Source organism: Drosophila simulans, chromosome X (genome assembly GCF_016746395.2).
Source record: "Drosophila simulans strain w501 chromosome X, Prin_Dsim_3.1, whole genome shotgun sequence".
NCBI classification, from domain to species: Eukaryota; Metazoa; Arthropoda; class Insecta; order Diptera; family Drosophilidae; genus Drosophila; species Drosophila simulans.
This window is the reverse complement of record NC_052525.2, coordinates 4,789,075-4,813,044: the sequence shown is the minus strand read 5'-3', so window position 1 is coordinate 4,813,044 and position 23,970 is coordinate 4,789,075. Positions and strand designations below refer to the sequence as shown.

Genomic DNA, 23,970 nt, shown 5'->3' with positions numbered 1-23,970 from the left:
GTTTCGCCCTCAAATCGTTCTTTTTTTTTTGTCACAGAGTTTGCCAAATTTTTTTTTTATGCCAAATATTGTTTTTAATTGGCGAATTGAGCTATAAATAATTAAATTACATTTGCTATTGCGTTGCGTCCAGTTGCGTGTCTATAATTAGTTTATTTATTTAATGCTGTTTTGGTTTACAACATTACTGTTACACAAACACAATTCGTTTGTGATGCTGGCTTATAATTAGTCAAAACTGAAACCAAAAGTGGCTGAAAAAGCGACGGGGAGTTCGGTTGGCAGGCTTTGGGGCATTTTGCGTAGCAGCTGACTCCAAGCAAACAAACCGCTAAAAATAAAATGAAAATGCGGCAAGACAAAAAGCAGAATGTGCGACGCATTTTGTTCTTCTCGTTTCATTGTTATTTATATTTGAGCGTATATAAATTATATGGCGAAAGGCATAAAAGAGCAGCGGCGTCAAGGCAAAAGAGGGGGTTTGTTTTAGTGAGCTGCTTCTGGGTTGTTAACCATCCCCACACCCTTCACATGAGCGGAGGCGACACAAAGACTGAAACCAGAAGGACAACGTCTTATAATTCAAGTCGTTCCTCATCCCCCAAAGCCCCCAAAAGTAACCCCATCCACCCCCATCCGCCCATCCACCCACCAACAACCTCAAGCTCAACCATATTTCATGTGGCATGGTTAAGAATTTTTGTGCCTCGCGGTGCTGTAAACTACATTCAAGCAAAAAAGGGAGGAGAGTGCACTGAAAGCATATTTCTTTACTTGAACTTCTTTAATTGTATTTTTTTTTTTTTATTGCACACATGGGCATGCCGGCAAAAACTCGTCGTTTTGGGGTCTCTTAGAGCTCTTTCTTTTTTTAAATGAAACTTCGAATTGTATCTAACTATTATTTCGAGTGTAGGACGACAGCCTTCTGTTCTCGTTCAGCTTGTCATTGTAGTTGATGTTAGTTGTTGCTGGGCCAAAAACAATTGTCACAGAGCACGAAATGTCGTGGCTGGAACAATCAGCATCAAAACCCGCAGCCGAAAAAGAGATGAAACAAAGCAGCTGCATCAGCTGAGAAATAAGAAGAAAAGGAGTAGTCGAAGGATCCCAGCAGCAGGACAAATAAAACAAAATGGCTACCCCGAGGTCGAAGATGAATGGGCTGGCATCAACGGAATACCTGTACCCCGTGTTCCACTCTCTACAAGAAAAATGTGTGTTTCTTGGTCACCGACCAGACAAAAGGACCACGCAAACAGAATGAGGAAACCAGCAGATTGTCGGAATTTTAAAAGCAAGCTGCAAAATTACAATTACCAAATGCCATCTTAACATATGTGACACTATATTATTAATCAAATGAAATGTATCCACATTCCGAATATCTCATAATTTCCCATGCTGTTTTATAATATCACAATTTGTAGAATTAGCGTGCCGCTTAATTTATTGGATTATTTGAAACCTTTTTGATAAACAACAGATTTTCAACCTTAATTAAATTTCATATCAGATTTTGTTGTCGTCAATTCGCTGATGCCATTATTTTTATTTATTTTTTTTTTGTCCGCCATTGGCCATTTATTAATTAAACAATCTTTTTCACTGGGTTAATAAACCATTTTGATTTTCATTCGTGGAATGGGAATTGATTATCAACTCTTTTGGGAAATTTAATTGAATTTATTGCTGACATTTGTTTGCAATTTCAGTATTGTTGAGATTGTTTCAATAATTCAAATTTCCTTACGCCTGACTTCAAATGCAATTAAGCGAACGATTATCAGAGGCAAATAAAATTATTATGATTGTTGTTGTCGTTGTCGTTCCTTTGTTGTCTCAACATACATACAAACGAGTATATGTATATATATATATATATTTGGGGTTTATGGATTGTTTTTTATTGCTATTAAATCAGCTTAATGTTTTTCCTGTATTTGCCAGCGCTTCAATTAAATGTTAACACATGAGAAGATGTGTTATGTGTACGTGTTTGTCCATTTATATTGTTTTGACCCTTTTGGACGGCCGGAAAACGCTGAATTATCAACGCTTAATAGATTTTCAAGCACGTCCAATGAAAATTTGTTTGCCTCCATCGTGTTTGTCTGCGTGTGTGTGTGTGCGTTGCCTTTGCTGTGATCCCAAATGGCCCGAAAGCCAAGTGAACCGTATAAACAATTTATAGCGTCCAGTAGCAACAACTTGCATACAACGCCAGAATCAACACACACACACACAACACACACATACACACAACTAGCAACAACACACGACATTGGCAATGCTCGTAAAAATGCAAAATGAAGCAGCACACAGCAGCAACAACAACACCATCTAGAGCATGAGCAACACCAATAGTAACAACAGCACTATTAGCAGTAGCAACAGCAGTCACATCAACAACAACAACAACCACAACAACAGCAAAAGCCACATAGAAAAATCAATTGATTCCATAATTTATGTTCCTTGCAATAACTTGTACAGGTGTCTAAGATAATAACATAACATCAGTTTCCTAAAAGCTGATACACAAATTCCTCTTCAAGCTGTAAACACACACAAGTTAGAAGCGCAACTTTCGTTCAGTGTATCATCAACAACACCAACGTCACCCACAGCAGCAACAACAGGCAGTAAAGGGTTAAAGGGGGCTAAAGGGGAGCTGGCCATAAAGGCCGGAGGAGAGGTGGTTGGGGGAGACGAGAGCAGAGGAGGCTTCATCATAAACCACTTATTTGCGCTCCAAATGCAACAACAATTTGATAAATGTATATGCACAAAGTTTTTTGCCCAACGCATTTTGCTTCACTCCTACCATTTTCCATATACACTTCCCAGTTTTCCCAGTTTTTCCAGCCCTCTCTAGTAGCAGTTTTTGTGTTGTTTTTCCCTCTTCTACTCTTTTTTCATAGCCTCTGCTGCTGCTGCTGTGGCCAAAAATGCGATTAAAGTTTCAGCAGCAACATCTATGAAAAATGGCCAGCATAATTGGCAGAAATCGAGAAGCCATTGAGGGAAAATCGAAGCAATTGAAGAATTAACTTTTTGGTCTCCTATAAAACCAAAAACGAAAACGAAAAAAGTTCGAAAAAAAAAGAATCAAATACACAGTGCACACAAGTGAAAAACCTCGACAGAACATTACCGCAGTGACCCAAATTTTGGGCGTGTAGACCATGGGGCTGCAACACTTGCAACAGTTGCCGCAGTGTTGCACTTTTTTATGCCAAACCAGCTGCAGCAGCAGCAACAGCAACATAAAACTGACAACAACAGAAGTGACTGGACTTGTTTTTAGGGGGCACACACAAATTAAAAACAAACCAAGAATTTTATTTATGCCTTGTCAGCGACAGCAATAAAAACAGAAACACAGAAACAGCAGCAGCAGAAACAGAAACAGAAGCTGAAGCTAAAGTGCGGCACTGGCACCGGAGGACTAGGCAAAGTCAAAACAATATAAATAGTTGCAGTACGGAAAATAATTCAACAACAATTTATTGGCCCAAAAGCGAACATAGAACTTTAAGAGCCGAGTCGGGTTGAAAAGTTGCCGCAAAGTCTGCCAGCAGACACACCCCCCGAAAATTCCTGTCCGAAAATCCCTTAGATAACCGCAGGCTACGAAAACTGAATCATGCTTCTTGTTTCAATTAAAATTCAGTTTGCGTCCTTTGCCCGCGAGTCATTCATTTAGATCACTTCTGCTTGCCTAAACTTTGTCCCCTTCTCGGTATTTTGATTTATATCCCCTTCACATTTATTATTGCTCCTTGGGTTCCTTTAAATTCCGCCAGTTGAGCTTTTGCCATAAACAATTTATGGCACCCATAGTCCTTTATGGCAACTGCTTTCCCAAGCTTTAAAAAGCAAAACCATGTTAAAAAAAACAGAGCGTTCAATTACGATTCTGAAATCAAACTGGCATTTCTACTCTAATTTAATGTATTTGAAACAATAAATAAATAAGTATTTTAACGAGTCTCAAAGGATTCTACGCATGTCCTGCCAGGTGGCGCCACCTAGCGCTTTTAAGATGCGCAAGCTTTGCTATAAACCGAATTTCTACATGTCGAGTAAAATGCTATGTAATTTTACGCCAATGCAGTTTAAAGAAACAATTAAAAACTTAATTTGATTAAATCATATTAGGAATTTACTTAGTTCACAAAAAACATGAGCAACAAACTAACAAATAAAAAGCACATAATATATTTTGTGTTCCATACTTTTTGGCAATTTAAAGTGTTTTTTAGGAGAAATTTTGCAGCTTATCGACTCTATGGATTTCCACTGAAGTTTCTGTGAGCAAAAAATAAATAAATCACGCGAATTTCCGTTGGCTGGCGTTAATTGTTAATTTCAACAAACATAAAATATATACAGTGCAGTTTCAGCGCTGCAACTATGCCCCGCTGGAAAATCCCGCATCGGGCTGCATATCCCTTTTGTCCTTTTGGCCCGAACCGAACGAAACGGAAGGACATTGTTTGCTCAGCGCCCCAAAGCATTGTCAATAAATTGTATGCAAGATTTATTGTCCCTCTCGACGGAGAAATGTCCCTCCGCTGCATTGTAGGCCCCCCGCTTTTCGGAAATACCCGCCACTGTTTTTGCTCTTGTATTTATTTATTTTTTTCCCCATTTTATTGTCATTGCATTTTATGTGTTTAATCTAAGCTAATTGGATTTGCAAATGGCCGGCGAAACAAGGCAGATATCCGTGTATAGGAAGAGGCCATAAATAATGGATGTACATACATTCATACAGTGTATGTACATACATATGTACATACATGCAACATAAATAAACATTTTTGGCAAAAGCATGTCCTCCGTGGTTTGTTCTCCAACTTTAAATGGTGAGCGATAAAAAATTAAAAATAAATATGTATTTAGAGGTGTGCATGGCTAAAGAACTTTAAATATTTATGAAACGAAATGGAAATACAAATCAGTCATCGAGAGATGGAGGAGAAAAGTTCATAAACTGTATAATGTAAAAACTTTTGCCAAGCCCGAAAATCCCCAAACTTCATCAAAGATGTATGCAATGAATTCCGTAAACTAGTCCAAGTCAAAACGGCAATGGAACTTTATTCCATGGAATAAATTAAATATATATATATGTGTGTATATGTATATACGGATATATGATATGCCCGTCCAATGTGAAACTTCTGTGTCATCGGCTAATTTTAATCACTGGAAATTGAATATTTCCCATTGATTGCTACGGAACATATTCTACCATTCCTTTTTATTGCTCTCCATTCATTACCATACATTTGGTTAGTAATATTCAATGAATTATGCCCGATAACAGTCGAATACTAATTGCCGAATTCAATTACGATAAATTCAATGGAACATCACGCCCACCTGGACGGCATTTTTGTTTTAATTGCCTTTTTTTCCCATAGACGCAAAGGACTCCCCGATGAAGGATAATGGACGAGTCGGATGTCACTTTTGGTCGTTGCGACACAATAGATATTATGAAAATGACAGGCGCGGTTTTGTTGGCAAATTAAAAATGACAAGCCAGTGTTTAATAATGCGATTTAAAAATCGAAAACTAAAAAATAATTAACCATAAATTACAGTTGACGCACAAAATTATGATAACTAATTGGTCTAAATATGCCTTTGAAATTGAATTACACGAGTGACAATCAAAACACAAATTTTTGAAAACCACAAAGTCAGTTCAAATCAAAATGCCAGAATCATATACAACAGAATTTACAAAATTGTTTTACCAAGAGGAATAGTTAGTTGCCTTCTAATTAGAGCAGGCAAAAACATTTTCTACAACTATGTGAATAGCCAATTAAATAGAATTTTACAAACTTCATTCGATAAGAATGTATCTCGGCAAAGAAATTCGAAACGTAACAATACCAATAAAAGTGAGGCGGTAAGAGGAATAGAAATATTTTAGAATGTTATTTAAAAGACAGAAAATTGATATAGTTTAAAGCTCAAAAATGTGAGGGAAAGGGGAAACGTCAGTGGGGTAGGAAAAACTCAAAGGACGAGAGTAAAAGTTGGTGAAAAGCAAAAGTTAAACATTTCTGGCGCTTCCTGTCTGTGTTTGAGTTATGGGTTTTGTCATTTATGCTTATGCACTTGATAACCGGAAGTTATACAAAATGTAAATGTTGCCCCACACACACACACACACATCTGTGTATTTAGAGAGAGAAAGAGAGGGGGAGAATGAGAGAGAGAGAGTGGATTGCTCATTAACTTTGGACCAAGTTTACGGATGATGAAGTGTGGCAATTGTGTTCGCCACGAGCTTTGCTCTTCTCAATTGCGCTTGAAGAGAGCTGGAAATCCGAGTTTTCCTTTTGCATTTTTGCCTGCCTTTATTTTCATTTGCCATTTTGGCGCTACTTGAATTTGATTTGCCCGTTTGGGTTTCGGCACAAGTCAAAGAAGTTTTCCCATTGCCGTCTGTCGCACACTCGCCTCAGTTGACAGACAAACTTTCCTAATTAGAAATAATGCACCCCACACAAGCACACATGAGGGGTTTTTCGGTTGGATTTTCCGAGCTGTCTGTGTGTGTGTGTGTGTGTATGTTCGTGTGGTTCTGTCAGGATAAACGAGACAGGCGATGAAAATCTGCAGAAACACGACGGCTGAGACAAATCCAAGTGGGTCTTGATTTATGGGATTTGCAAGCGAACAAATGTACATATCTGATCATTTCTTTGATATTACAATTCGTATTGATTCAATTATTGTACAAAAAAAAAAGATGTTACTATTATTCATAATCATGCGATACTTTTAACGGTGTATCTTACAGCACAGCACCTTTGCATTTTCCACAGTCTATTTTTATGGCTTGCATGGAAATGCGGGCACCTGCCTAAGCAGCTAACACACACACACCTCTGCAATCAGGCACACACACGTGTGGGTGGGGGGAAACTGAGCTGCCTGCTTTTCCAAGCCCAAAAATGCAATTAGACGCATTAGCGGATTGCGGCCATGAAAAGCAAATCTAAGCGAAAGCAAAAGCAAACTCCAAGCCATAAGATTTGTGGTTCTGTGGGTGAGTTTTTCCAGGGGTGACTCCACCACCCCCAAACCAACCTGCACCCCCGCTTCGCAACGCAGCTCTCCTCTCGTTTCAAAGAAAATTGCCATGCATAAATTGCCGAAAATTTTCATTTTGACATTTAATTAAATCACGCGAAATTGAAATGGAAATGGAAATTTGTCGTAAGAAAAAAGAAAGAGCGAAAATAGCAGCCGAAGTCGACCACAAATGTCGCTGCCTAATTAGTTGCCAGCAAACGGCAGCAAATAAAATTCGTTTGTCATTTGCATTCGGGTGACGTAAATCGACAGGAACAATAAAAAAAAAAAAACAAATACAACAACAACAAAACAACGGAAAAGGAAACAAAAACAATCAAATTAGAGGAACAATTTCGATGGGTAGCAGTACATTTGCCCAACACAAATACAGACACATTACACATTATCCCCCGAACTTCTGACCCTGGGGTCCCATCAAATATTTATGTCATTCGCAGACCAACGAAAACGGAGAAATCGGTGGGTGGACTCAAATTGAAATCAGCCCGAGAATTAGAAGGCCAAATTGACAATGACAGCGAGCCGAGGACGAAAAGAGTAGGATGCCAGAAGGAGTGAACGAACCTAAAGAACGTATTCCACAGGTGAACTTTTCAAGGATATGTATGTGCCGAACTTAATTGGGACTAAATTAATGCTGTGTTTAAGTTTAAACTTCACTAGATATTTTATTAAAACAAAAAAAAAATACTACAAATAATGGCCATTTTCATTTTCATTTTGCACAAGAGCGACCAATAAAATGCTTCGGGTTTTCATAAAAACCCATTTAAGCTTGTCACCTGAATGCATTCCAATTTCGAACCAAATCGCAAACTATCCAACACTGGATATGCTGAACAATTTATGACCGATTTATTTCATAATTTAATTGCCAATTTTCAATTGATGTTAATGTGCGCGCATTGGCTGATTCGTTGCGTTTTCTGAGTTCACTTCATTTGGTTTATTTTTATTTTTTTTATTTTTGGTTTTCCGATTTATGTTTAGTGTCGTTGGCAATAGAATTCAATTTTCGCCTCTTGTAGTCTTGCCGCAAAAAAGAAAACACACATACTGTTGCACAGAAATATGAATAATGCACGGGAAGAAAAACATTCTACAATCAAAATATTGTGATATTCAAGACTGAAACTAAACATGCTGCGGTTTTTATTGATGCACTTTTTACTGCATTTTCAACTGGCTTTAATAGTTAATTTTTAAAGAAGTAAGCTTGTGGAATGTCTGTAACTCATCTAAGAATGTGCAATGTACAAATTCCCATTGTGCATTGTGCCAATTAAAAATGATAAATATTTCGTTGTGTGCACTGTCCGCTGTCAACGGTTGCATGTTGCATGCGGCGCCGGAAGTTGTGTGTTTCAATAAATTACCGTAAATGTTCGCCGGCCATTTATATGAATCAAGCTGGGGCATGGCGCCGCTTTAAGCTGCCATTCAACTGTTGAACCGAACCGCCCCTCATTTTCCCTGATTTTCCCCTACCCCGCGCCAAAAGTTGCTTCCCTTCCTGCTTTGTTGCGGCTATTGTGCACAAAAAAGAAAAAAAAAAAAAGAAAACAGGCAGCTGGAAAAAACAAAACCCCCTTTTTGTGTGTTGGTCTGTGGCCAAATGCAAATTCAAGTGCGCGCATAAATCCAAAGTCCACTACAAAAATGAAAAACGATAAACTGAAGGTGAATGGGGGCGAGGGAGGGGGTTTATATATATGTACGTACATATGTATGTATGTACCACCGATTGAGGATGATGCAGCAATGACTGCGCTTTGTGGTTTATTTCAGCAGTAGCGGCAGAAAAAAAAATAAAGAGAAAAGCCAAGGGACACACAAAAAATAAATTTGATTTTATCCTCTCGACTTTTTTGCGGCGGCTGCAACTGAAGTTAAAATTGTGAAAAGTTGCCGCCCTGCTTTCCCGCTTTTCCCGCCTTTATCCCGCCTTTTGTTGTATTGCATTTTCATCTGTAATTACATTTTGTATGGCTGAACATTTTGCATCCTTTCATCATCGTCTTTGCTTTTCTGCATCATTAGAGGCATGTGGCCCCCAAAAAGTGGGCAATATTTTTTGTGCACTGCAGCCTAATGAAAACGGAATGGCAAATGAGGATGCATATACAAGCAGCAGTGCAACAAAAAATGTGCAACAATCAGGGAAGAATTAAATACAATTGTATGAGCCATAAGTTGCAGACATTGCACATGCCTTGAAAAAATACTAATAATTTTGTGGATATTTTGTGATAAGACTCTAAGATACCATCTTCATATCTGCTATTTTTTCCGCTTTCATAAACAAAACACAAAAAACAATTAATGTGTACAAAAAAAAATGATGCAGCCGGCATCATCAGACTGCCACCAATTGCAATTTGCCGCTGCCGGACGTTCTGAGCGCGTCTCAAGTGGCAGACGCAACCCTTCACGTTGCAAATGCCCCCAACACACAACCCCCTCGCCAAACCCCACAATATCACGCCCATGATGGCAGCCCCTGCAACGGAAACCCCCTGAATGACTAATGGATGGCATAGCCGGAATGGTTGGGGCTTCGGTTTCGGTTTTGCGGCGGCAATTCCTCTTGTCTAGTCAGCTTTAAAGTTCAACAAGATGCGAAAGTCACTCGGGGAGCTTAAATTCTGGCCACCGTGCAGCGATTATGCAAATGCAAAAAAACAAACTAGTGCCCCATCTCTCTCTCTCTTCATCTCCACTGTACGTTTGCGTAAGGTTATAAATATAAATTAAGCAAATGTGTTGTGTAAATTGCTGTTGTCTTTGCCCTTCCAACGAAAGTTAGCTGCAAAAGTGGCAACAAAAATTACGAGACACAAGTGCAAATACACTGGGCAAATGCATAGGTTGGAATATCCATTGCCTTACAAGTCACATAAAATAGTTGTTAAAAATAAATAAATATAATATATATATCAAACTAAATCCAAATCTTAACTAAATATCTAAACTTTACTAGCACTTAATTTGCACAGTGTAGAACCGGCAGATGCAAGGCAATTTCGGTTGCATGTGTGTGCGGATACACTGATACCACAATATTTGCATATCATATGCATAAACACACGCGACAACCCTGGACGCATGCAACCCTAGACCAAAATGCAGACTCCTCAGCAGCAGGCAGACAATTGCAATTAAGTGGGTAATATATGTGTATATATATAAATATGGGATATATGGCTGTGTCTGCGAGTGCCACAAGTTGCAACAACCAGTTAGTTGGCGTCATGCCACCTGAACTTGGTCAATCAGTCAGTTTTTGGTCCCTGGTCCCTGGCCATGGCATTAGGAACAAGGCAAAACATTTTGGACCCCAAATTGCCAGTTGTGTCAACATGGCCAACATGTCCTGCATATGTTGCTGCTGCATTTCTAATTTCAGTTGCAATTGGATTTGCCAAACTTGAGCACAGCAACTTTTTGCGAACAATTGTCAAATATTCGTCGAGTATAGCAATTATTGTTACAATCTTGATGGAAAATGATGATGGGAATCAGTGAGTGAATCAACTCTACACTTATTTAGTAAATGTAAGTGGGTTTGGTTTTGAAATACATTCTTTTTCAAAACAAGTGCTGCTGTTTCTGAGTCAAAAAAAAAAAAAATGTGCTGCTGGCAAATTGTTTTTTAAACTGTTTTTTTTTTAATGCAGTTACAGAACATGGAGTTGGATGTACATGGCTGTAATCAAAATCTCGGTCTCAGATATCCTTTCACATTTAATTTAAGTTTTTTTTTTACAGCCACAGCAGAAGAAAAAACAATGAAAAGTAGCCATTATGTGGGGAAATCAATCAAATTACAGCTCCCTCGATTTGCTCTGCTTCATTAATTATTGCACTTGGGTTCATTGTCTAAGTCCACACACCCACACACCCACACACCCACACACATGCACACGCACATTACACACGCACAAACAAACATACGGGCAAATACAATTGCAATTTCCTGGGCTCTATTTCTGTGTGCACTTTTCACTTAATTGCACACAGTTACGCACAGGGAAAGAGGGAGACGCAGGATGTGCGGCAGGAGAAAGAGAGATAGGGAAAAGAAGAGAGGAAGAGCGGAAGAAGGGCACTATTCAAATCATAAAATTAGCACACTTACACACAGACACCCACACATGTAGCGAAATCAATTAAGATACAAAAGCACTGCCCGCCATTTGCAAACAACAAGAGCAAAAGTATGAAAAAACTGAGCAGCATAGAAAAAATGCAGAATGCCCCCACTGAAGTGTGCGGGAAAAATTCTCTGTTCTTTTTTTTTTTTTCAACTGCATAACTTGCGGCACACCGCTCAGGTGTAATGGTGTGCGAGGATATATCTATATATATATATATATATACATATACACACTCATACATATAAATATATAAAGAACTGATTTAAAATGCAAATGCTTTAATTAAAAGCTTTACCGCATGGCGCCAAATGGCGGGGGCGTTTATCAGAGAACTGCAAGGGTGGCATTTCGTTCCACTCGACTCACATCTCAATAATTTTGAGTGCGGGTGCCACTCACCACTCACATCGCGGTTACACTCGGATATTTTTTATAGAGTGTCAAAAAACAGCCGGGTGCCTAGACAACCAGTGTTCAGCAGGTGCACTTAGAGTGCCTGTGGCTTGCTGCAGTTCTCTGGCGTTAATACCAGAGCCAGTGTTGCATAATTTTAGTGGTTCAAGCATAACGCAAACACTGAACAAATGTATGACCTGTAATCATACTTGTACGAAACATTAAATAATTTAAATATAAACATATAAATATACATAAAGCATATTCCTACAAATGGAAGCTGATTTGAAAATACCTAAAGTTATATGCGAAAATATTGAAGAAAATCTTCGGTGCACCGTCGAAGCGTCAAGCTTGTCAAAAACGTTGAAAATCGGATGAGGTAGAAAAAGGGGACGCGGAGGGTTTTCGAAAAAATACAAAAAAAAAATGGTGAAAGACAGCTGAGAGGATGGGAAAAGGCGGGCTGCTGGCTGACACACATGTTTGTTGTGATTTTTATTGCATACTTTCGAGCGCCCAGCAATTTATGCAAGATTTTCAGCAATTTCCCCCATCCCACCCGCCAGCTGAGCAGCTTTCCGGGTTTTGGTCCTCCCGCCACCCACTTTTCCACTTTCCACCCGCCCGCTTTCTGTTGTCATGTTTTGCATAAATTGTGATGCTATCACTACCTGCCACCAGCTGCAAACTTTCACCCCTGTGGCCCAACTCATAAAAGCCGAAGATTATGTGTGCACAGCGGAATGTGCATGCTCGTATTTACACATATATGTACATATATATTAATATATATTTATATATATATTTATAGTAGCGAAAAATGTAAGAAAACTTTTCAATATCACGGACTCCATGAATGCACAGTGAAACACAAAGGAATTCTTGCAGGTGAAACTTGCATTAAATTGAAGCAAACTTTCAGCTGATTTCTAGTACTTTTTGCACATTAAAAGCCATTTCAACTTCCCTTTCATGTGGTAGCATCATTCCACTAGGCGAGTGTTGTTTCGCTCGGGCCTAAGAAATTACATAATTAATTGATTGCAACATGATACTTTTGCCGCCGCCCAGCACGCCCGTATTTTTCGATTTTCCCATTTTCCGCCCGCTTTTCTGCCGCAACTAATAACAGCAAACAGGAATGGCAGACAAAGTTTTGCGGTGGGTAGCAAGTGCAGAGCGATGGCGACTTCATTAGGCAGCCGCCTACGATGATGACAGGAAACGAGATGCGAGGTCCTTCCAAGGGGTTTTCCCCCAAGGGGTAGAGCGTTCACAGTCAAAGCTTCAAGTACATGGCAGCTATTAGTGCGCATGCACTGAGCGAAAAAATGGCAGCCTCAACGATTTCAAATCATTTGATTTACATTTAGTGACGAAACTATGCCATCATGTCTCTTTAATGCCCTTTGCACATTACAGATACATATATTAGTATCTTTTAGCTACATTTTTCTCGCTGTGCAGCCGTGTGAGTTTAAGTACGTGTGCTGCGTGTAGGTAAATCGCGCCAAATGAGTTGGCAAAACTGCAGGAGCAATGAGCATTCGGGCAGGCGTTTGTGGTGGCCAACGGAGTGAGGGGGTGGTGGGGTTAATGGGAAAAGGACACTCTGCGTCGGCATACAGCATTTTTATCATGCTCAACTAATTGCAGGGCACAGGAGCACAAACTGGCAACTGAGAGGCGGGAATCGGATCAGAATCAAGAGCGTTTGCCAGCCAAAAAGGGGGCGAAGGACGCGGGCAGGACGAAGGACGAGCAGCCACGAGCCGCTCAGCAGGGCGCCAGCAGGTCCTGCCAACTGCGCGCGTATGTGTGTGTGTGAGTGCTAGTGTGCGAGTATGTGTATGCAACCACCAACACATAACATAAATTCTCATAAGCGTAATGCCTTGAAATTGGAGCAAACTGTGATAGCACTAGACCAACTTACACACCCGATTCCAACCACCACTATTATTACTTTCCCCATCGCCCATCCTGTCTGTTTGCACGCTCTCCTCATTTACTTATCTAACCGAACAGGCGACACAGTGCGCCGAGGTGCCAGTGAAAATTGTGGAAAATATATTCAAGCTAACGATCAATAAGTTTTCCCAGGCCTTTAAACTTTTTAATTATCTTCACTTTGGTTTCAAAAATGCTTTAAGCGAGTGGTATTTTATCTCCGAATCTTTTGATTTGTTACAACAATTAGTTTCTGGGTAGGATAAAAAATATATTGAAGGGATAGTAGTTAGTTAACATCCGACCTACGACCTTCGACCTACGACCACTGTATCCTCACAATGAGTTATTGAAATTGCAAGTTGCTGGCCCTGTTGCCATATGTATCTTTACCAGCCGCCCCTTTTTGGAACCGTCTCCACTCCTCTGGCCCTTTCGCTTTAATGAGCTCCTCCATGGTTTCGCTGTCCTTCGCTGCTGGAGGCTTTAACGGAATTAATAATGCCCATGCCATATATGAGGCGGAAGATGGAAGATGGAACATGCCCATCTCGGTGGTTTCAATCGGGCAACTTTGGGTTTATTTTATCAGAAAACTTTGATTTTTGTTTTTCTTGCTAGCTCGTTCGCTGATTTTGTTATAAATAATAATCAACTTGAAGCAGCCAAGGAAATGCAAACGAAAAGAAAAAATACAAAAAAAAAAGAAAACAATTTATACAGTTATATATATATGTATATATAGATGGAAACAAAGAGGGCGGTTGGGGGTGAAAATCAATAACCACCCGGGCCAAGGAAAATTTACATACAAGCAAAACGGGGATGGTATCAAATTGGAGTGGGTGATGAAAGGCGGTTGGCTGTGGGTGTGGTGCACCTCAAGGTTGCGCCGCAAAATATCTTCACATTGTTTTTGCATCTGTTCATTCTTTTTTTCTTTTTTTCTCTTTTTTTGTGTTGGGTACTGGGTTTGGGCAATAAAGGAAAACAACAAAATTGGGGTTTGGAGGGCAATGTTTGTTGGTTCCGGAACAAGGGCAAACAAAAGCGCTCAATAAGCGGGCCTCGAATATCCTTAGAGCTCAATGGGAAGTTTAATATCCTTGATATGTTTGTAATGAGAAAACAATTAAATTTTCTTTTGGGGTCAATGGTAAATATAGCGATTTAAAGTGATCCTAATACCAATACACTACATATTGCATGGACCAGAATTCAAACAAATTTTGTGAGTATTAAATTTCGTACAAAATGTACAAATCCCTTTTGTAAGAGAAAACAGCAAACATTTAAATTATCCTCTCAACACTTTGTGGCCAACTTTAGTTATTGTGATTTGATTTAACTTACATTGGCCTGCAAAATAAGTCGACTTATATGAAACACCCTTTGCATAGACTTCACTAACAACAATGCATTTGGATTGGGGTCGAGGGAGAATGCTTTAAATATTCTAGAGCTAAACGGCCGAACTTTGTTACACTTTTCGCCAATTATTCAGTAGTTCAAGGCAATGGAACTTCTAGCACATGCTGGCCCAGCGATATAGGGAGCTTAGCTTATGGGGAATGCAATTTCATCGTCATGTGCAGGCTTTCACTTGCTAAATTATGACTAAGAGCTGAAAATAATTGGCATTGCTGGAGGAAATGTACGGAGCACCGGGTCGGACGCCAAACAACCGAGTATTGAATTCCGAATGCCAAATGGTTCCAGTTGGCTCTTTATTTGCTCGCTGGGCGGTGTGCAAAATACCAACTGACCACCACCTGCACCAAAAAAAAAAAAAAATAAAAATAAAAGAAATGCATATGCTCATTAGGCTTCGAAATTAGTTTTATGTGCTCGTATTTCAGCAATATATAGAATTTGTTACAATGAGGAATGCATGCATTAATTAAATTCTTTTATTCATGTATAATTATTTTCTATAATTTCATTGGCAGTAAGCACACGTTTTTTCTATGTGTTTCAAATGGACTTGAACTCAGTTTGGTTGAGTTCTTGACTGGCACTGCACGCTTATTTATTGTGTATTTGCATTATTAGAGCAACTGAACCGTGAAAGGCAACGAGGGCAAAAGGAGGTGGCTGGGTGGGGGAAAATCTAGGGAAAGTGGCGGGGGCCAAGCAAAAGGAGTGGACAATAACGAAGAGGGTGCCCGCCAGCAAGTGACCATCGCAACGCTTTTGGATGGACAGCTGACTGAACTGAAATTGACTGAGCGACGTGTCCTTTGTAGTCCTTGCAGGCACACACCACCTACACAAGCTAACCCACTCACTCACTCACACCGCCGCATTATTATTGGCAACTTGTAATTTCGTTATGTGCACAGCAGCAAAGGACCTGCAAGGATATACGATGCATGTGTATGTGTGTGGGTGTGTGTGCACAACAGAATGAAATATGTTGATATTTTTAGACTGTCGTCCTGCTGCATTGCCCCATCGATCCTTTTGCTTGTGTTTGTTTAGCTAATAGAATCATCTCAACTTTTCTCCTTTTTTTTTTTTTCATGAAACTATAGACAAGTATTTGCTAAACACGTACACATACAGTCGCACTCACGTCCAGTAATAAACCCACACACTCACGTATTCAGTGGCACGTGGTGGAGATGGGGAAAAAAAGTTAGTGAAACCCCCTGGGGCAACCTTAAGTTAAGCTATTAAAATCGAAATATAACCAAGAATGGAATTACCAAATCCTATGCTGCAGATTTAAAATATTTTTATCTTTATCTTAAATCAAAAAGAAAAGATTGAGTTGAGTTTATTATAATAAACAAAAAATAATAAATAAAAGAAACTAAACTAGCATTTAAAAGGCTCTAATGCTAATCACATTTAAGAATGTGACCCTGAGTGTTCCATAAGACACATCCACAAGCCCAGGGGAGATAACCAAACCACCCACCCATCCACTGCCAACAATATTCTTGAACGAACATCAAACATTTTTGGTTGCAACATTGCCAAGTTTGACAACCCAGAAGATTGAGTACGTGCTGCACATTGACAAATGGAACGCGCCACGAATCTCTGGGATTATTTGGCGAGTGGCATGGCAGGGGTGGGGAAATTAGTAGATAGGGGAATATGAGGCAACCCGACTGGGATGGACACCCAACCCTCGTGATGGATCAGCTACTCGATACCAGAATTTCTTACGTGCAAATTGCATATTTGTCTGGGGACCATGACACTCACCTGGAAAGAAATAGAAAAGCAAAGGGAAAAATTCAATTAGTTATCACGTCAAATTGCCATTTGATTTGTGTCGAGGTTGTTCAACTTCATAGATACGTATATTCATATTATGTTTTTTGTTGGTAAAAAGTGGCCCGAGGTATGCTAAAGTCATTAAGCTCTTGAAAAACTTTACAGACAGCAGTGAAGGTTGCGCTGGGTCAAAACTTCTTATCAAAGCCAAGTGCTTTGGTTGAAACTTTGCGCAATATTAATTACACAATGGGAAGTGCAAAAAAATAATAATAAAAATAAAAATAAAATAAAAGATTGAACAATGCACACATTCGTTGAAAGGTGAACCGTATAATTGGTGGCGTGTTAAATGAATATTATTTTCATATGTTGTGCATGGCCTGCAATTGCCGCAAAGAGTTTTTGCTGGCTTTAACTTCATCCATTAAATTTTAATTTCACCACGCAAGCTTAAAGCGATTTTTTAAGATTCATACATGAATGGGATTTGCTTTTCCATTGCTTCAGCTGTAAGCTCTCGAGGTCATTGCTTGGTCTATCGTCCCAACTCAACTCCCAAATGCACTGCCCCCGGGGGGCGTGGCAAGTGCTCCATAAGAAGTCATCCTCAACGCCATTCCCATCCCCTTCCTCATCCTCAATCTCGCCCGCATTCTACTCTCCTGTCCTCTCCATGACATCGTCATCGTCATCGTGGCATTGACAAAAGCCCCAAGTAACTTGGCTCTTGTCTCGGTCGCCGTCTCGCTCAACTTGGCCGGCTTATGCTTTCAGGCACACACGCATTCAATTTGCTGGCCCACACAAACACACACGGTCTATTGCACACTGAGAAAAAATGCCTGAATTCTCAATTCTTGTGTGAGTTAATTTGAACCGTCAGTATTTAACATGTTTTATTTATCATAATTAAGACTCAAATAGGTAAAGTAATTACAGTTTTGTGCTACTATTTACCACAGCTAACGTTACGCATAACTTTTCAGTTAATTTTAAAAAATCAATTTTTGCCCACTTTACGAACTTTTCTGATTCCATAATTTTTGCAAAAAGTGGTCAAAATGTTTCATTTCTAACTTTGAATACAGTTCGATTGGAAATTTTGCAACGAGTTCAACGATGTATGACATTCCATAATCGGATCTAGTTTCCAAATTTTGTTGACAAAATACGTATTATTTATTGCGTAAATTTGGAATATAAGATTTTGGCAAGATTTTAAGTGGATTTATCACCATAACTATTTTAGAAATGGTAAACCAGCTAAATGAGTGAACAATTTGCAAAACTTATGGTCTAAACTAAAGAACCTAATCCATTTTTTCGCAGACTTCGAGAAAATTATTTTTGACCAAATTTTTGCATTTTTCATAAGGGGTTTTTTGCCAAAAATGGTCAAAAATTAAATTTGTCAGGTACAAATACCAATTGATTAAAAATTTTAAGCCGATTTCAACGGTGTATTACACTCTATATTTGGACAATTATTTTAAGTGATTTTGGCTAAAACGAAGGATTAAGATCGTTTTGCAATCAGTAAAGCCATTGAACAGACTAAAACTGGTATAATTATTTATTTAAAATATTAAAATAAATTGGCAATTAAAAAGAAGACGAGTTCTACTTATATTTGTATAAATTCATTAGAGCCCTCTAAAAAATTAAAATGCGATTTAGAGAAAGGATATAAAACTATGCTGGTGACATCTATTTTTTTTGCCACTGTTTTTGTGCCATGCATTTTTAAAGCCATCAGAGCAGCCAGCGAAGCGTCGAAGACGATGACTGAAGTGGGAAATCAAATGTTTGTAATTAAAATTAAATATTCTATTAAAGGATCAAAACTGCAAGCCAAAAGGATACAGGATGCATGCAGATGCAGCCAGTAAACAGCAATCAAAAGCGGCATATGCATATAAAGTAGACACCCTGAATGTGAATGCGGATTAGTGTGAGTGTGTGTGTGCGTGTGTTCGTAGTGTGAGTGTGAGTCGTGGTCTGTATATATTTCATAACACAAATGTTTAATCAACGCAGCAGGACGAAAAGGACGAAAGGACAGCGAGGACAGCCTAGACCGAAAATAAATAGCACATCATCAGTGTCAGCTGGGGCCAAAAGGGGGCAAAGCTGGTGGGGAAAACGGTTGGGGGAAAATTGTGGGAAATCGCCGGCTGAGGCCGTGGAAAAAGCCATGGTTTGAATGGTTGGAGACTCAGGAAGCCAAAGGAACCAAATGCATTTGGGAATCCTGCAGTTGCCTACCAAGTGCCATCTATGCAAGCGTGAAATGTCAAGTGCTCAAGTTTGAATTTGGCTTGGCAAACACTCACTCTCGCACAGAACCAAGCACACACACTCCCACACACACACACACACACACACACCCAAAACAGGCACACACACCCATACAGATACCATCAGCAAAGGCAATTGGGAGCAAAAGGCAAATACGGCCAACTGCACAAGCCAAAGGCAAAACATTAAAACAAACAAACGAAACACACACACACATGCGAATGATATCCATTTAGTTTGCTTCTTACAACATCAATTAATAATTGAAAAATATACATATGCACACATACAACCCTGTTTGCCAACGAAATTGCGGAAATCGAGACGATAAATTCATTGATTCAAGATGAAATAATGGTGAACTGAGTAATTCTTTAATAAACAGCAGGTATTTGCATTTCCTTCGGTATATTTGACCTCAAGTCAGTAAATATCGAAACTGATGATTAAAGATATAAGTTTTTGGAAATTTAAGAATTTTTACACAGGACTGCACAGAGTTATTTAGTTTACTTTATTAAACAAACACAATTCCAACTCAAACATATTCATTTTCATTAATCAACACTGACAGTCGACATATTGCTAATAAATGACGACTGCAAATGATTGCTTAACCCAGGAAATCATTAAATGAATACGAAATTGAAAGGACAGCAAGCGATTTTAACATTAGAAGTATTTACTGAAAGCCCACTAGAAAAGCAAATATTGAAACATTTTAGCATTTATTTCCATCAAATATTTATAGTTATGTGTACAGTGTTATTTGCTTTTTTTTTTATTCATTGTGCTGCAATGAGTAAACATTAAAACTGTGAAAATAATAATGCATGAATAAGTGATTAAATAAATATTTATGATATTTTAGGCCGGACTCAAAGCTGTTGTTAATAATTTCGAATTATGCAAATTAATGTAGTTGTAAAAAGAAATGAAAAATGAAATGATTGTCGCTTATATGGTGAAAATTATGATTAAGCCACAAGCAAATGAATTTATTTGTTAATAATAATAATTTTGTATTGGTTTTGGCTTTTGATTACCAGTTTTGTAATCGCCTGCCATTCGCTTCAAAAAATATCTCAAAATTGTCATAAGATTTCGCTTTAATTGACACATTTGACATGACTAGGCTCAATCAATTAACAATAAAAATATAAAAATAAAAAACAATTCTCAAACAAACATCGGTTTTTAAATCCGTATGCATGTCGCATTCAAATATATTTGTATTATGCCAAAGAAGAGAGAAAATCAGCGAGAAAATCAGTGGCACGCGGATAAAGTTCTATGATTTTGCACATATATTCGTTGCAATTTCGATTCATTCGCTTTTATTGTCCAGCCGAGATTGTCAGATGTGCCCGAAAAGTAACCCCTGAAATGTCCCTTTCCAAATGTTTGCATTCCGAACCGCACACACAACAAACTCTGGTTGGCCGGCAATTTTACGTTTATATTTCGCCGGATATTTCACTCTTAGCCCTCGCCGACTGCACTCGATGTTCTACATAAATATGAAATTTATTAGTGAATGTTGCATATCCTTTTGTGCGTGTCAGTTCCGGCTCGGATTGCATTTACGCAGCCGGAAAGTCGAGGAGAGCCACCAGTGGTGGATGAGGAGGAGGAGGCAGAGGATCCGAGAGGACCAAAATGACCAGGGGTCTCCGTTCCGGCAACAACATCATTACTGGACGTTGCCCAAAAAAGCCATTTCGCCCTTTTTCTTTTTTTTTTTCGTCGCGTACTGGAAAAAAGCGCGAGCTTTATTGCCATTTCGTTTGGACGGTGGTTTCTGCGATTTTAATTTGTTAAATGCACTTTTGTCCTCTTCATCTGGCATATCGAGCGGTGCACTTAACCCGCGAATGACATCAGGGTTCATGGGTCGTCCGTAAAAGTTATTTAATTCACGGAATTCCCGTAATTGTTGACTTAAATCGGATACATTTGAATTGAAATTTCATGCGAAACTTTTACGCTTTTTTTTTCTTTTTTGCTCTAAAATATATATACGAGTATGTATACAAAAACAAAAACTATAACTATTTTTTGCAACATCAATAAAAATAATTCAATGAAATTCAACACTAGTTTAGTTTCCACTTGCATTCGAGGCGTACACACCTACTGCTAGTATTTAATTCGGCTTTTTTGGCTGCGACAAGAAAGTTTTTGCAGCTTCAGTTGGAAAATTTATTCATTGCTTTCTGCAAGTGGGTTAACTTTCTGGTTTGGCGACGCGAACAAAGCTCGACGGCGACATTTTATTGTTGTCCCTTGGATAGGCGGCGGTCCCTTCCCCAGTTTCCTCCGATTTCTGCCATCGCATGTGCTTGGTTTTTTTTATTTTTTATTTTTAAGGGGAGAGAGCTTTTACGCTATTATTTGATTTTTATTCGGGTTCCGGTCGGGCCCTCGCCGCACTCCATGAGTTATTGTCTCATGGACTGCGGCTTCAATGCGAACTAGGCCAGTATCCGCTAGAATTGCGAGGAGGGGAAAAGCTGGGTGACTATCGCTAGCCATTTGGCTTCTTCTCCCTGCCCTTTCGACATTTTTTTATTACACACTTTTGCGGTAGAGATGGCCGGGAATCGATGGATACATCATCAATAGAATGAGTTCTCCTCTTACGCTGGCGAATTGAAAGCACTTTATTTTAGATGGCTGCAGACGAATTGTAAATTGTTATCGAAATTATCGATAATACATCGATGCTTTGCCATCTCTACGTTTCAAGGGCAACATTTTCGGGAACAACGGAGGCCAGAGGAAATGTTTGACCACCTACCAATGAGTGTTTTCTGGTAAGGATATGCTTGAGGCCAGTGCGTTTCCTTAATGCGACAATGTTTGCTCAATGTCGACTGCCTCTGCCATTTGTCTGCCATTTTCTGTGTGACTTCTATCTGTGTGACTTCCGTTTGCCGCAGCATACGCCATACATCACACACTTATAAATGTGTACATATGTATATTTATGTATAAGCGTTGTGGCATTGACAATTATGACACGTGCCTTAAGTTTTTGACTTTGCCTCCGGGCGCGTCAAAGAGATTCTCATTAGAAATCCCATTGAAACAGCACAGAAATTCCTCAAATTTCGCCATCTTCATAATCATCAAGTGCCTTTGGCCTTTGCGATTGCTCAAAGTGATATAAAGCCGAAGGCAACAAAAAAAAAACTAGTTTCCAAAGGTTTCACTCTGGTCTACTTGCTTAATGATACGTGCTTAATACGTGCTTATTTGCGTTTCAAAAAGGTACATTTCTGCAGTCACAAGTCACAAACTCAGTTGCAATGTTTTAAGCAACATAACCGATAAATTGTGGCAATATTTGTAATTTAGTAATTCGTCTACGTACTCAGCTTCAAGCATCAAAAATAATTGACCAATTGCTTGTAATCTACATCAGGTGGCAAATTCTATAGGCATTTCCATTGCCTGTCGGGCAATTGAAAGAAAAAAAAGTAGCCAGCCTTTTATTTACATTTAGCCAGGAATGAAAATTCACTTTGAGCAACAAATGCTGCTTGTTTGTTGTATACAGAGCACGATACGATGTGTGTTTGTTGCATGTGTGGCTAAGATGCTTTGGCTTCACCTTTGACTACAGCAAAAATTCCGGCAATTTCGTGTGTGAATTACCCCAGGTTTCCCTAGCTCCTTTGCTAGTTTTAGTGTCAGTTTCAGTTCCAGCTACAGCTACAGCTACAGCTTCAGCTTCAGTTGTGTGCTTGATTATCAAGGACCAAAAACAGCAACAACCACACACACACTAGCTGTGTGTGTGTTTGCGTAATTCAAGATGGCAGCAAACCGACAAGCTGAAGGGCAGGAAAATGGGTAGAAAATAGGTGGAATGAGTGGTGGTATGTTGTAGTAGTGCCATAGAGCAGTGCGAAGTACAAATGTAATGGCAAATTTTTGAAATTAGTATGCAACACGCATAGCCGTCGAGAGCTAGAGAGATGGAAAAGTGGCAAAGGACATGGGGCAATGTGAATGGAAATGGAAATGGAGTTTGGGAGCTGAGAGCTGGAAAAGCGGCTAAAGAGCCAGCTAGTGCCCCATGTTGCACACTCCCCCTTTTTCTCTTAACTATTATTGCATTTGCTTCGTTGTGGAGAACATCAATAAGCGGCATATTTAAGCTGCTTGTTCGGTTTAAGTAATTTTTATGGCAATTCTCTGCAACGCCATTTACCATTAAGTTTTATGTCGGTCCCACAAGGGAGCGTGAAAGGGGGGAGCATTATTAGTTTTAGTTGGTTAAATGCGAGAAATTCATGGAAAGTATCATAGAAGTCAAGCGAGTTGGCACAAGTGGCACGTTTTAAATGCAAGGCAATTACGTTTGCCTAATTGAATCAATAGTGTTACAAACGTAGTTATGAAGCATTTAAAGTTAAATGCCTTTAACATGCAGTAAATACAAACAAAGAAACGAAGTGCAGCCTCACTAACGTAAAACACGCTGGTCACACTCTGTAATGACTAATGCAGAATGTGGCAAAAACTAATCGTCAAATTTGCTTCTTCTCTGTGACTATTTTCTCTATTTTCTCTTTTTTTTTTCAATTTTTCCACCATTGTCCAAACTCTGACACAATGCAACAACTTTCTGAACATTTTGCTTTTCTTAAGTTTTCCTTTCTTCCACGGCAAAAAAAAAGGATAAAACTGTTACCAGCACAGCATTTTCGAATGCTTTATCTGGCCCGAAAACCCATAGCACAATTCCTTACACTGTCCCGCTGTCCTGTCCACCATTTTGCCGCTCACTTAGTTT

The 23,970-nt window shown here is 39.2% G+C and overlaps 1 protein-coding gene across 8 annotated transcripts in view; it reads right to left on the bottom strand.

Annotated features, from left to right (window-relative positions):
- LOC6739981 (neurobeachin) overlaps positions 1-23,970 on the bottom strand; it is a 159,779-nt gene that overhangs the window by 94,414 nt on the left and 41,395 nt on the right. The gene's annotated exons all lie outside the window — the stretch shown is intronic.